Source organism: Dromiciops gliroides, chromosome 3 (genome assembly GCF_019393635.1).
Source record: "Dromiciops gliroides isolate mDroGli1 chromosome 3, mDroGli1.pri, whole genome shotgun sequence".
NCBI classification, from domain to species: domain Eukaryota; kingdom Metazoa; phylum Chordata; class Mammalia; order Microbiotheria; family Microbiotheriidae; genus Dromiciops; species Dromiciops gliroides.
The window spans coordinates 181,021,328-181,035,610 of record NC_057863.1 but is presented as its reverse complement, the minus strand read 5'-3'; the positions used below and the strand labels follow the sequence as shown (position 1 = coordinate 181,035,610).

Here is a 14,283-nt window from a genome sequence, read left to right as displayed (position 1 = left end):
CTAGCAATGTGTGACCCTGGGCAAGTCACTTAACTTCCGTTTGCTTCAGTTTTCTCAATTGTAAAATAAGGGTAATTCACCTCCCTACCTTTCCCACACTCTGTGGTCCAACCCAAACCACCTTCTTGCTGGTCCTCTTTACACAACACCCTGTGCCTAGAATGCACTTCCACCTCACCTCCCTCTTAGAATCTCCAATTTCCTTCAGGACTCAGCTCAAATACTTTCTCCCATGTGCATTCTCCCCTGATCTGTCCCCCCACCCTCAGTTCCTGGTGCCTTCTCCCCCCAAATTCTGCACAGGGCTCATATTTCTATAGTTCTGTATAGTTTCAATGTGCTTTCTTGGTGCGCAGGGAAGGGGAAGGGACTGTCTCATTACTGCATGTCTGAGCACCATCACAGGGCCTGGCACATATTAGGCTTAACAAATGCTTATTGATTGATTGTTTGGACCAAGGAGCTGTGTTATGATGGATTTCTACTTCATTTAACTTTGTGATTTTTATTAAATATGTAAAGAGTCCCTTCAGGAGGAAACCACATTCTTGCAAGTCTAATAGTGCAGAGATGATTTGCTCTCATTAAAACTCGACTCTTAGGAAAGCTGTTATTGCCAGATCCTATTGGCCATCCCTCTTGAAGAAACGCTTCAGTTCTGTAGAATATGGAGCGTCTAAAGAACTATAGCCCCATTGTGTCCTTTCTGATTTATTTTTTTCATTATGGTCAGGAAGTATTAGCAGTGGCTGTTACAAGTGCAACCCAAAACAATATTAAGGACTAAATCTTAAGGAAAAAATGCTTTAAGAGCCCTCCGAGGTGCCTTTAAAAAGCTCATGCCTTTCTATTTTTTTTTAAGAATTGAAAACCAAAGTTAATATTATGCATGGACACAGAAGCTCAATGCAAGCAGTAAAGTATGAATTTTACCAATCTACGTACCTAAAACAGGTTATCCCAGGAGATATTCACATTATATTCCCAAACCTTTAAAACCCCTGTAAACATGACTAGTCATCCTTTATGATGTTAGTAGCACTATCATGGACTTTGGATCAATGAATCCAAAGTCTAACTCTCCTCTGATGACCTATTTACGCACCTTTCCAATAACAAGACACAGTCATTTGTCTTCATGGTCTCCAGAGAGCACCCACCTCTTTCTACAGGTTGTCTGCAGATCCTAATAGGAGTGTGTGCCCAGAGGAGCCAAGCCAAAACAGAGAAAGAATCTCTGTTAACTCTGTAAAATGCCTACCGCAATTGAGAACAACAGGTTGGCATGCCAAATTGGGTGCGAAATTGATCTCTAAATTAGTTCCATGATGGCACGCCCAGTAAAGGAGGCTTTTAAAAACATTTAGGGAAACGTGTTTCTCTGCTCATCAAAATACAGCTTCCTCCCAACTGGGAAAAAGGTGATGCTTCTGATGCTGACTTTTCCTCTCTTCTTCAGCTTTCAACAGTTGAGCTGTTAATCAAGCGGAAATGAATAGCATGCCAAGCCTGTGCCCAGTGCTATAAGAGGCAGTGGCTGGTACAGTGAATAAAGCATTGGGCCTCTAGTCAGGAAGACATGAGTTCAAATCTGACCACAGTCCCTTAGTAGCTGTGTGACCTCGGGCAAAACAGTTAATCTCTGCTTGCTTCAGTTTCCTTAAATCAAAAATGGGAACAAGAGTAGCACCTCTCTCCCAAGGTCGACACAAGGATCAAATAAGATAAAGTGTCTAGCACAGTCTAACATGTAGTATACCCCATATAAATGCTTTGCCCCCTCCCCAGCGGCATTCGCTCTTGTGAACTGTTTTTCTTTTGTGCACATTATTCTGTTGACTCAGAATCCAATTTAGCGAGCATTTATTAAACCTGCTACATGTCAGGCACCGGGCTAGGTCTGAAGCCATCTTTATTTTGAAAATAGACTTAAGGGGGAAGCTAGGTGGTGCAGTGAATAGAGCACTGGCCCTGGATTCAGGAGTACCTGAGTTCAAATCCAGCCTCAGACACTTGACACTTACTAACTGTGTGACCCTGGGCAAGTCACTTAACCCTCATTGCCCAACCCCCCCCCCAAAAAAAAGGAAAGAAAAAAGAAAATAGACTTAAAATTGTGTCAATAAGTTTCAATTCGAGGTTTACAAATAACATCTTAAAAATAGTACTCTATGGTCCTCCCCCAACTGGATTCATCACCTGGTGGCCATCTTTCTCTTTTTTTTTTTTAGTGAGGCAATTGGGGTTAAGTGACTTGCTCAGGGTCACACAGCTAGTAAGTGTCAAGTGTCTGAGGCTGGATTTGAACTCAGGTACTCCTGACTCCAGGGTCGGTGCTCTATCCACTGTGCCACCTAGCTGCCCCAGCCATCTTTCTCTTAAGGAACCTCTCTGAACTTGGCTTGGCTGGTCCTCAGCTAACAGAGGTGTGGCTGGACCCCTGGTCAAGGCCCTTCCATCTGTCGGGCTCTACCAGGGCTAGGGGACCACTATCATAATTTCGAGAATCCACGATCATCCCTAAGCAACAGAGAATTATTGCATCCCAGATTTAAAGTCTGTAGGAACCTTAGAAACCATCGAGATAAAGAAACTCAGAGTTTCAGAGCTGGAAGGGACCTCGCTGGTGATGAATGCTAGTTCTGCCTCTGTTCGAAGACCTCTGAGAAGGATCCAACCCCCTCATTTCACAGATGAGGAAATTGAGGTTTAGGGACATTAAACATCTTGCCCCAGGGTCACACGGGTAGTTAAGCAGTGAAGATGGGGTTTGAATCTATGGCCTTTTCAAAGAAAGTCTGTTGAAGTTTTTTTTTTTTTTTGGATGAGTCTTTCTTTTCTCCCTTGTCCTTAATGCAATTAAGCAATACTTACCTAAGAGACTGCTGGAGGTTTTACAAGATTTGGTAACGAATGGTCTCATATTTATTTATGCCATTTTCCAGTTGATGTTTGGGAACCTCTGTTTAGGCTTTCTGTGTTTCTCGAGAAGAGGGCATGATGCTTATTTTTAAAAATTATTAACACTATGCTGTCATTTTTCAGTTAGATTGGTTGTTACTATTGGGGAGAGGAGAGCAGGATTGCATTTCCGGTATAAAGAACACGGGATTTGGAGTGAGAAGACCAGGATTTGAATTCTGTCCTTTAACTGCCTGTGTGAACTGAGTTTAGGAATTTCATCTCTCTGCACCTCAGTTTCCTCATCTGTAAAATGGGAGGTTTGGACTGATGAATTCTTCTTGCTCTAAATCTATGATCCTTTGATCTTCCAAGAATTTACACATTTGAGTTTTTTTTAGCATTGCATATTTGGTGGCATATTGTCATGTTCATAGTACCAAATGTAAACATATATGCAAGAAATCTTAGAACCACCACATGGATTTCAAAGCTTTGATTGTTTTTAGTCGTGGTAGTTTTGTTATTGTTGGTATTACAGTTATAGCTGATTTCATCACTGACTCCCTGGGAAAAATAACAACAATCTGCAAGGCAGAGATGGGATTTATTAGCTTGTAAAGTGAATTGTTGATGAAATGCTGGATGTCTATCATGGCTGTGGTATCTCTCTACAAATGCAACACCCTCTGTAGGGATCTTTATCATTGTTACCTATTCTGGAGTAATTTGATTTGTAGTGTAAAGAATTAATTGTTATTTAAAAAAAATTCTAGCCAAAAGATGGGGTCATAAAACCCTCAAATAACAATTAATTCTTTACAGTAGGAAATGGAGAACAAAGGCATTCCTGGTTAGCAACATATGCAAATTTCCATATAAAACTAGGAGGTATCAGAAGAGCGAAGCAAGCAAGTAGGTAGGCAGGCAGGCAGGCAGTAGCTGCTGCAATAGATGGCGATGGCCTGAGGCTCTGATAATACTGAGGCAGCTGTGCCTCTCTGAAGCCAAGAAGAAGATTCTGCATCCTCAGCCATGTGACTGTTGAGAAATGTTAAATGTCTCCAAACGGGACTGCAAAAGCCCAAGAGGTACACAGTTGCCAGCTGGAATCTGTTATTTGTTTACTCTAGGGACCTTGGTGGTCCAGTACCCACTCTCAGCTGCATCATTGGAAAGAGCAAGGGACTGACTCTACTTCAACCCTGAGAGCCCAGTCAGACGCATTTTCACACAATGTTCCTGGATGGGCTTAACCAATCTTTGGCAATGTTTTGAGACCCCAGAGAGCAACAATGATGAGGGGAAAGAAAAAAAAGGTCAATTCTTAGTCATTTTTTTGCTAACAAAAGACAGGGGTTGCTTGGACCACAGCCCACAAGTCATCTAAGAACCTGATTTTATTTGTTAGCTTCAATCTTCTCTCTTATTGGACCTTTCATCAAGATGGCTCACAAGGATTAAAAACCTACCATTCTTCCAGAGGCTTGTACCTTCTCCTCTGAGGTTCCATTCAATCTACTAGGAGCATCAGAAGGGACCTCAGTAATCATCTAGTCCAACAAAGGAATAGTTAAAACCTTCCAGCTCTCAGGGAAGCTAGGTGGCATAGTGGATAAAGCACTGGCCCTGAAGTCAGGAGTACCTGAGTTCAAATCCGGCCTCAGACACTTAACACTTGCTAGCTGTGTGACCTTGGGCAAGTCACTTAAACCCAATTGCCTCACTGAAAAAAAAAACAACCCAAAACCTTCCGGCCCTCAAGGCAGCTTGTGTCACATTCTATTTTCCCACAGTTGATTCTTTTAAAGAAACACTTAGTAGGGAGAGGTATAAACTGGACTGAGGATAAGCATCTGGAGAGGATATCTAACACTGAACTTCTTACTTAAAATTGGAAATGAGGTGTGATCTCCCATACACTTATTAGTCTAATGAAATACATTCATTACATATAAATTAAGATGATATTGGAGGTGGTGGAATCACTCATAAAGATCATGCAATATCTGCCAAAATAGAGAATGGGATAGGTACCCTTTGTGATATTGGAACAGAAAAGGGCCCAAGGTGGTGTGCAAGATATGTTCCTTGAAGTCAGGAAGAGAACAGCAAGGAAACAGAATGGGAGGTGAATGAGCCACTTAGCAGTGGGGCTGGGTTCCAAAAATCAATCATGTTTACGTCTGCAGTGTTTGAATTTCAGATTTGGTTGACTCTTTGAAGTTATGAGCCTGTGCATTTTCCTTAGCACAAATTCCATTCTTTGTTAACCACAGGACTTACCTGGACCTGGGGCTGGGAGTCAGGTGACCAAGGTTCCATTTGCTCATTCAAGAAGGTACCTGTCTATGGTCTCTTCCTTCATCAATAAGCCCTTTGACCAGAAGGACAGCAAAACATTTTGCTACAAGGCTCACTGATGGCCTATGGGCAATTTGGTCATCCTTGGGCCATCAGTGAGTCTTAGCTATGCCATTTATGAAATGGGCCTGGGCACAGAAGCACACAAAATTCTGGTGGCCTGGAAGGACAAACTAAGTCTGGTACTCAGGCTTTGCAAATGTTGACTTCTAGGAAAATGACAAAGGTACTTGACTTTTATCTATAGATTGAAACCTTGCCCACCCCCACCTCTTTACAAAGTTTAGATAACTAGTATTCCTAAAGAACTATGAGGGTGAGTCAGTGGTGGGTTTCCCCAGATGTGCTGTTGCCAAAGAGTGTTCTCTACAGGGCAAGCTTAAAGGAGCCCGTGGTGAGGGCAGAGGTGTGTGAAGAGCAAGATGGTGTGCCCTCTAGGAAGTAAAACAGATTGTTGCCAAAGTTCTCAAAATTTCTCACTGCCTCATCACTGGAAAGGAGTGTAAACACTTTTGAGAATCGTGACAAGCTGTGATTTTCCACACTTGGTGACAATTTCTCCTTCTGCTGGATTTAGTAAATTGTATATTCAAGTGCTCAAGTTGTTATGATTTGGCATTCTTAGACAATGACAAGCAAGAAACCCAAACTAAATATTCCTGACCTTAATCATTTTAATTAGTTTCTTCCTACTCCCTAAAACTCACTACCTTTTTCACATTTTAGATTTGCTACCATTTGTTTGATTCTTAGATTACTTATCAAAGAAAGACTGCAAGAGGTCTAGTTGCATTATTATTTTGCTATATTCCTGTCCTCTACACTATTCATGTCAGCAATATATTCCTCTGCCTAGCTTAAATCCAGACTATTTCATCATTCTCTGACTGACCAGGTCTTTACTCCATTACATGTTTTTCCCAGTTTCTTGATTTCTCTGTCTCTCTCAGTCTTTCTCTGTCTCTGTCTCTCAACCACCATTCCTTCTTCAATTTCTGTATCTGCTTTTAATTTGACTTTGGCCATTAAATGAACACAATGCTTTGTAGGCCACAGAATCTCCATAATGTGAAATGTCATCTATTTTGATGCCTTTTCTTCGTAATAGGCATTTTCTTTTCAAGTCTCCCTGATTTTTATTAGCTGGATCCCTTAACCTAACACTTATGAGAAATACTTAAGACATTTGGTAACAAGAGAATACCTCTGTCCCTCTGAGTTCGAATCTGGCTTTTCATCATGGGACATGAGCTGGTGTGTTCTGAGGTTCTAGCCCTCTGCCCCAGAAATGAAATATCAAGTCTTTGCTCAAAACTGGTTCTCACATCTAGAACCAGCTAGATAGAAACACAGGGTTACCAGACTTTTAGAGCTACAAGATACCTTAGAAAATTTAGTTGTACCCTCAGTTGAAGACCAAACATTTTACACACAAGGAAACCAAAATACAGGGAAGTGACTCTCTCAAGTTCACACAGGTAAATAAGCATCGGAGCTGATGAGCAAAGCTATGTTTCACAGAATCATAGATTTAGAACTGGAAGATGACCTCCAGGTCAAATAGTCTGACCTCATCATTTTACTTAGGAAGCACAAAGATGTGAAGTGATTTGTTTAATGAGACATGGATAGTAATAAGGAGCAGAACCATGATTCACAATTAGGTTCTCTAAGGTACCCAGTGCATTCCCTTCTTATCAAGTGTGATAACTTATGCAAAGTGCTTTGCAAACTTTAAAGCACTATATAAATGCTACCTACTAATATTACTACCACCACCACCACCATTACTACTGACACTAATATTACTACCAACACCACCATTACTACTGCTACTACCACCGTCACCACTACCATTACGACTACTACCACTACTACCCCCACCACCCTACCACTTTAGAGGATACTGGTAACATCTCTCTTGTTAGCTTTCTTCAGAACCTCACCTAGGAGAGACTAGTAACCTAAGAGAGAAAAGAACAGACCAGTTGTCCCAACAACTCCCTCTCAGAAGGAGCCAGCTTCTTCCTAAATCCTGGAGGGTACACTTTCTGGGGGCTCTCTCTCGAGGCACCCTTTGTTTTTAGTAACCAAAGTGCTTGAAGCCAGTTAAGCACATGCAAAGTTCGGCTTACCCTTTAAACCTGCAACAGAGGTAGGAATTTGGGTTTTTGGGGTTTCCCCCCAAACAAAGGCGGGATCTTTGGATCTTAAAGCCCGGAGCGGACGCACAGTGCTAGGTACAGCTTGTTCAAACACAACGCAAAAATGAGATGCATTTAAAAAATGTGCAGTGGGGGCTGCTTCTTTCCTCCGACACACAGTCCCGTCTCTCCCTGGAAGAGGATTTGGAGCAAACTACAGCCCAAGCAAAGACCCACGCTTACCTGGCGCTGACGGCAGGTCCCAAGCAAGCGTCCCGCAGCAGGCAGGTCGGTCAGGCTGCAAGGAGAGCGCCGGCAAAGGTCCCGTGTCTCTTAGGGTACCGGGTTCTGGCCGTCCCAAGTTACAAACGCCCACCTCCTGGAGCCGATCGCCACACTGTCACCCTCTTCAGGGTCCCTCCGCGCCCCCAGGGATCAGAGGCACAGCGCACCACCGCCTCTGGGGTCAGCTCAGCGCTGGTGCTCTTGGTAGTTTCAAAAGATTTCCCGGGAACTCTTCCCTTCACTGCCTACTGTCCTGTGGGAGAGTTTGAAAGAGTCGTGCGTGAGCGAGGGGCTTTCCTTCACGGCAAACTCACCTGCACCACCTAGAGGTCTTTCCCAGCAATGGAAAAGAAGCAGAGACCTTTCTCTCCCGGCCCCTTTGCAAGTTCACTACCCTCTGCTTCTCCCGTTTGCCTCTAACACGTCCAGGGCCGCTGGATTTCCTGCCCTCTCTAAGAAGCTGCCCCTTAGCTAAAAATGCCAGACTCCTTTTTTGCTGGGCGGGGGTGTCCTTTCTTCTATTGGGAACAGCAATCAAGGCCTCTGGGGATCAGAGTGCTCAAAAGGCGAATCAACTTTAAAGCATCATTACTCAAAACCTCATTTACTGAAGGGACCCACCACCGAGACACCCACAGGCGAGGGTGCTGCTGGATTCATTTAGCTTCCAGACACGTGTGTGCTTGTTTTCCCATCTCTTCACTTACTACACTTCACCTCAGGCTTTTGAGTCAGCAGGAGGCTGTAACTGCTGAGACTGCGGGAGACCCCCCACCCCATCCCTTATAACCTCAGACTCAAACAAGTTTTCAAAGACTGAGCCTTTCATGGTGTTGGACCCCAAGCAGAGGCAGAAGATCTGGTCTTTGGCTTTCTATTGAAGTGACCTTGGGAAATTCTACTTCTCTCGGTCTCAGTTTCAGATAGATTAATTAGTTACTTGATAGATAGATAGATAGGTAGGTAGACAGACAGATTAATATAGTTGATAGGATAGGTAGATGCGATTATATCTTTAGCTAGACAGATATCTATAGATAGATGATATATCTTTAGATAGTCAGATGGTATCTATACCTATAGATAGGTAGATAGAGGATATATTTCTTTAGATAGAAAGATAATACCTATATCTGGAGATAAATAGAAGGTATAGATTTTCAGGTAAATTATATCTACATCTACCAAAAGGCAGGCAAGTAGACTATATATATATATATATTTTTTTTTTTAGTGAGGCAGTTGGGGTTAAGTGACTTGCCCAGGGTCACACAGCTAGTAAGTGTTAAGTGTCAGAGGCCGGATTTGAACTCAGGTACTCCTGACTTCAGGGCGGGTGCTTTATCCACTGTACCACCTAGCCACCCCTATATTTTTAAATTATGTCTGGCTCTTCATGACCCCATTTGGAATTTTCTTGGCAAAGTTTTCTTAGCTTCTCCAGCTCTTTTTTTGCAGGGCAATGGGGGTTAAGTGACTTGCCCAAGGTCACACAGCTAGTGACTGTCAAGTGTCTGAGGCCAGATTTGAACTCAGGTCCTCCTGAATTCAGGGCCGGTGCTTTATCCATTGTGCCACCTAGCTGCCCCCTTTTTTTCTCTCTTAAAAAAATTTAATTTGATTTGATTTTAATTTTTTTCCAATTACATGTAAAGATATTTTTTTGAGTTCCAAATTTTTCTCCCACCCTCCCTTCCCTCCCCCCTCCCGAAGACAGTAACAATATGATATAGGTTATGCATTACAATCATGTTAATCATATTTCCACATTAGTCACATTGTAAGAGAAGAATCAGAACAAAAGGGAAAAAACACAAGAAAGAATAAACAACAACAGAAAAGCAACAACAAAAGTGAAAATAGTATGCTTTGATCTTTATTCAAACTCCATAGTTCTTTTTCTGAATGTGGAGAGCATTTTCCACCTTGAGTCTTTTGGCATTGTCTTGGATTGTTGTATTGCTGAGAAGAGTTAAGTCTATCACAGTTGATCATTACACAATCAATGTTGGTTCTGCTCATTTCACTCAGCATCAATTCATGTAAGTCTTTCCAGGTTTTTCTGAAATCTGCCTGCTTATCATTTCTTACAGCACAATAGTATTCCATTACATTCATAGACAACAACTTGCTTAGACATTCCCCAATTGATGGGCATCCCCTCAATTTCTAATTCTTTGCCACCACAAAAAGAGCAGCTATAAATATTTTTGTACATGTGGGTCCTTTTTCCTCTTTTATGTTCTGTTTGGGATATAGACCTAATCGTGACATTGCTGGATCAAAGGGTATACACAGTTTTACAGCCTTTTTTCTCCAGCTCATTTTACAGATGAGGAAACCGAGGCAAACAGGGTTGAGCGATTTGCTCAGGATCATGCAACTAGTAGGTATCTGAGGCTGGAGTTGAATTCAGGAACAGGAATCTTCTTGACTCTATGCATTTCACCACCTAGTTATCCAAGAAGATGTGTATCTTTAGATATATGATATGTATCTATAGGTAAATGGATCAACAGATAAGTAGATAGATGATATAATCATCACAATAATAACAATAACATTTATATAACACTATGTGCCTGGCATTGTGCTAAGTGCTCCATAATTAGTATCTCAATTTATTCTTAAAACAACCTTGGGAGGCAATACTATTATTATCCTAATATTGCAGATGATGAAACTGAGGCAGGGGTTAAGTGATTTGCTTAAGGTCACATAGCTGATAAGTGTCTGAAGCTAGATTTGAATTCAAGTCTTTCTTATTTAACATGCACACAGATATATCCATATCTATCTATCTATCTATCTATCTATCTATCTATCTATCTATCTATCTATCTATCTATCTATCTATCTAACTGAGACACACACATATATATACATATCTTTAGATAGTTGAGATATAGATAGGAGGATAAATTATATTATATTATATTAATATCTATACCTATACCTATACCTATATCTATATCTATACCTATACCTATATCTATACCTATATCTATACCTATACCTATACCTATACCTATATCTATATCTATACCTATACCTATATCTATACCTATACCTATACCTATATCTATACCTGTACCTGTACCTATATCTATACCTATACCTATACCTATACCTATACCTATACCTATACCTATATCTATACCTATACCTATACCTATATCTATACCTATACCTATACCTATACCTATACCTATACCTATATCTATACCTGTACCTGTACCTATATCTATATCTATACCTATACTTATACCTATATCTATACCTATACCTATACCTATATCTATACCTATACCTATATCTATACCTATACCTATATCTATACCTGTACCTATACCTATACCTATACCTATATCTATACCTATACCTATACCTATACCTATACCTATACCTATACCTATACCTATATCTATATCTATATCTATACCTATACCTATACCTATACCTATACCTATACCTATACCTATACCTATATCTATATCTATAGATAGATAAGTAGCATTTACTTACTTTGTGTTGAAGAGCTATTCTACTGGGGGAGAAGAACACATAAAAGGTACCTGGAGAAGAGTGGGAGGGGGAACCCTCAAGGAGACAAGGCTATTGGCCAGGAGCTGGAGAAGTCTGAAGAGTGAGTGAAGTGGGCCTGGCCCTCTCATGAAATAGTTGGCTAGGCTTGGGACTTACTAATCAGGGCAGGGGGCCTGATTTTATGCTTTTATGGGGCTCTTAGAGCTGGAAGGGACTTTATTTTTTTCTATTTATTTATTTATTTTTGGTGAGGCAATTGGGGTTTTTGCAGTTTAGGAAACTGAGGTCTATAGAGCTTAAATGAAGTTTCCTCATCTATAAAATGAAAGGGGGTGGAATAGATAATTTTTTGTAGTTATGGAATCAGAGATCTAGAGCTGGAAGGGATTTTAAAGATGATCAAGTCCAAAAGATTCATTTCACAGTTGAGGAAACTGACAAGGTGATCCAGGCTATGAGCTGCCCCAGTATTTGAACTCATGTCTTCTGATTTCAAACTTAGCACTCTTTGCACTGCTCTCCCCGTCCCCCCCTCAGCTTTTCCCCAGTGTGTCCTTTCTAGCCTGAAATCCTGTGATGCTCATGTGACCTTGGGCAAATCACTTAACCTCATTTGGGCTTCTGTTTCCTCAAGTGGAAATTGACAGTGTTGGAATAGATTATCTCTAAAATGCCTTCTAGCACTAAATCATGTGGTCTGATATTGGTCTATTCTTCCTCAGAAATTGAATTTTAAAAATGTATTTATTTTAAACTTTGGGGGGGGGGTCGGAAAAAGATTTGCAGCTTTTGTGACCTAGCTGTGAATAGAGGTCGGGGATGGGACAAGAACAGCTGCTTCATACTATACAGTAAATGATTTGGATTTCTGTATTATCTTTTCCCATTTCTGTGATTTTTTTCCTCTTGGATGACCTGCAACAAAAAGGTATTCATAGACAAAAAATGAGCACTAGAGAGACAGAAGGGGTGTTTTGTGTGTGTGTGTGTGTGTGTGTGTGTGTGTGTGTGTGTGTGAGAGAGAGAGAGAGAGAGAGAGAGAGAGAGAGAGAGAGAGAGAGAGAGAGAGAGAGAGAACGAACTTTAAGGCTAGGTCTACATGGAATAAAATAGAGCAGAGTTGCAATTACTTGATTCATTGGACCAGTGCAAACAACTAATATACATACTTGAGGTTTGCTAATGGTGCTGATTTTACCTTGAATTATCTGGTTTGTTTATCTGCGTGCTAATCGTCCATTCATTTTTTCTGCTGTTTGGACCCAACATGATGACAGAACTAGAGACTGTAATTGTGACTTTACAGGTATATGGGGAATTCCCAGATGAGAAAATTCCTCTACCAATTCAGTGGGCATCTCCTTTGTAATTTATATTCTTAGAGAGTTGCCTGATTACTGTGAGGTTTAGGGACCAGTTCAGGGTCACACATCCAATAGGTTTCAAAGGTAGGACTCGAACCCAGGTCTTCCTGGCCCCAAGGCCAGCTCTTTATTCACCTCTGTAATGATAATGGTAATAATAATAAATACTAATTTTGTATATTCTGGAAAGATGAGGGATTAATGTTGCTGGGACAATCCAGCCTTTTACATAGTACTAACTTCTGACATTTTCACTTTGACAGTTGTGTTTGAAGATGGAGACTTGTTTAAGGTTTAAATCCTCTCAAAAATGGGGATTAAATGAGATAATTCTGTAAAGCACTTAGCACACTGTTTGGTACATAGTAAGTGCTTGATAAATGTTTATTTCCTTCCTCCCATAAAAATGGAAAGGGTCCTTGAATTTGTCAGGCAAAAATGTCACTCTAGTGAAAAAAAGAGAAAGAAAAGAAAAATGGATGTGGAAACGAAAAGATTAACAAGGGCAAAAACTGTTCTTATGAACCATTACTTTAAAGAATGCTTATTAGTGGTGATTCTTAAATTTGCATAGTTTTCAGACACGCCAAAATCAAATGGAGAATGTTCATTCAGTTGATCAAAACCAAACAATGCCCCCCCCAAAAAAAAAAGCAAGGAAGGGAATTGTTTATCATTATAAATTTAAGAGTCTTGAGCTTGGAAGATAAGATTCTCGGTTTTGTACATCTTGTAAAAGATTGTAGTAGAAATAGCAAAAGGTTATCAACAGCATTCTTAATAAGAACATGAAGCTAGATTGCTGAGAACATTGCTCAGACCATTTCTGAGCTCATGGGGTCTCTTGGGGTTATGGAAAATGGAATGTAATTTAGAAAATATGATCCACATAGTTTGCTCTGCATCAATCTTTAGCTTAGCGTGCATATAGGAATGACTGAGAATGATGTCAATCAGCTCTTGCAAACAGGAGGAAGCCCCATCAGTTTGCAGAATTTGGAAGTATTTTCAGGAAGGTCAGAAAGAGCAACCCAGAGGAATATGTATTCAGTCAAGGTCACTGTCCCTAAAGAGACTAGACTTTGTCATGAACAAGAACATTTTGGGCTATTTTAACACACAACTTAGCCACTGTGATTAGTGCTTGCAATGGAAAGATCTTCTATCAGATTGATCCTGCCAATTTGTGTCTGTTTCCATATATAATATATATATATAAATTTTTTTTGGGGGGGGCTGGGCAACGGGGGTTAAGTGACTTGCCCAGGGTCACACAGCTAGTGTCAAGTGTCTGAGGCCGGATTTGAACTCAGGTCCTTCTGAATCCAGGGTCGGTGTTTTATCCACTGCGCCACCTAGCTGCCCCTGTTTCCCTCTATTTTGCAGGTCTGACCTGGTTCTACTATGTCCTCCTTCCTTTAATTCCTCATTCTGATGCTAGTTATTTCCAATACAGGAAAAAACCCATAGGTTGCTATCTATTATAATGTGAAGGAATGGTGCTGTCTGATAAATTCAGAGCTTGCTCTATAACCTGTTAGGTTGTGCTGATTAACTTCCTTACCTCTCCTAAGTTAAAGTTACCTTCCTTTTTTTGTTGCAAGATTCTTAATGATCTTTTCTCTTGGCACCTTGTGTTTTTGTTTTGTTTTGTTTTGTTTTGTTTTTCCTTGTGAAAG

The 14,283-nt window shown here is 40.7% G+C and overlaps 1 protein-coding gene across 1 annotated transcript in view; it reads right to left on the bottom strand.

Moving 5' to 3' along the window:
- Window positions 1-7,785, bottom strand: part of EDAR (ectodysplasin A receptor) — a 119,508-nt gene extending 111,723 nt beyond the window's left edge. Inside the window, exon 1 of the mRNA XM_043998602.1 lies at window positions 7,653-7,785. The gene's annotated coding sequence lies outside the window, so the exon portion shown is untranslated. The remainder of the gene's footprint in view (window positions 1-7,652) is intronic.
- Between the last annotated feature and the right edge of the window lie 6,498 nt (window positions 7,786-14,283).